Raw genomic sequence first — 863 nt, 5'->3', positions numbered from 1 at the left:
TATATAATATTTATATAATAATTTATTTATATTTATTTTCTATTATTTTCTATATTTTTCAATATATTTTAAAGTTTGTGGTTTAATTGGGTTCCCAGTTATGTTTAATTGAAATACCAACTAGAGTATTTTTCAAACTACAGTCAAAAATCTCCAATTAATCTCACTGATGTCTAGGATAAACGAGTGACATATTAAAGAGAGCTCATTTGAGATTTCTCTTTCTTTTGGTTAGTGTTCTGAAGCCAGTGGAGAGAAAATAAATGAATGAATTCACCAAGGCTGATTCACATCTCACTGGCTGGAAGTGTAGACTCTGATTAAAAATCCTGACTGTATGATAACTGGACTGGGGCCTGTAAGCAAATAGTCTTTTCAAAGCTGTGTGTTGCTCAATATATTTGAACAACTAGATGAATAATTTAGTTTATTCTTTTAAAGGGCATTTTCTCCTATTCTTTTCCAGAAGTTGTTAGAAGACACACAAAGCAAACATAACTTCATGATCAATCAAACAGAAGAAACAGTCAGTGTAAAAGCCATGTGTGTCTGCACACTAGCTTAGACAGCCAGGGTGTTTACACACACACACACACACACACACACACACACACACAATGTAAACACACACTGGTGAGCAATGAAAGTTTAGGACATGAAATTACAGGCTGATCTGATAGAAGTGTCACTTGGTTCACTGCTGCATAGAACTTCAACTCCTTAGGTGCACCTCACAGCTGGGACGCTGGGAAGTGCAGCTTGACACAAGGTCACATAAGAGCATCATGGGGGGTGGTTAGACTTTCCAGGAATTCAAATGTGTAGCATAGAATGCTAATACAAAGCAATGGCAATCAGCATGG

This window comes from Sinocyclocheilus rhinocerous, unplaced genomic scaffold (assembly GCF_001515625.1).
Source record: "Sinocyclocheilus rhinocerous isolate Xijiao unplaced genomic scaffold, SAMN03320098_v1.1 scaffold30, whole genome shotgun sequence".
Classification (NCBI taxonomy): Eukaryota; Metazoa; Chordata; class Actinopteri; order Cypriniformes; family Cyprinidae; genus Sinocyclocheilus; species Sinocyclocheilus rhinocerous.
This window is presented reverse-complemented; position numbering follows the sequence as displayed.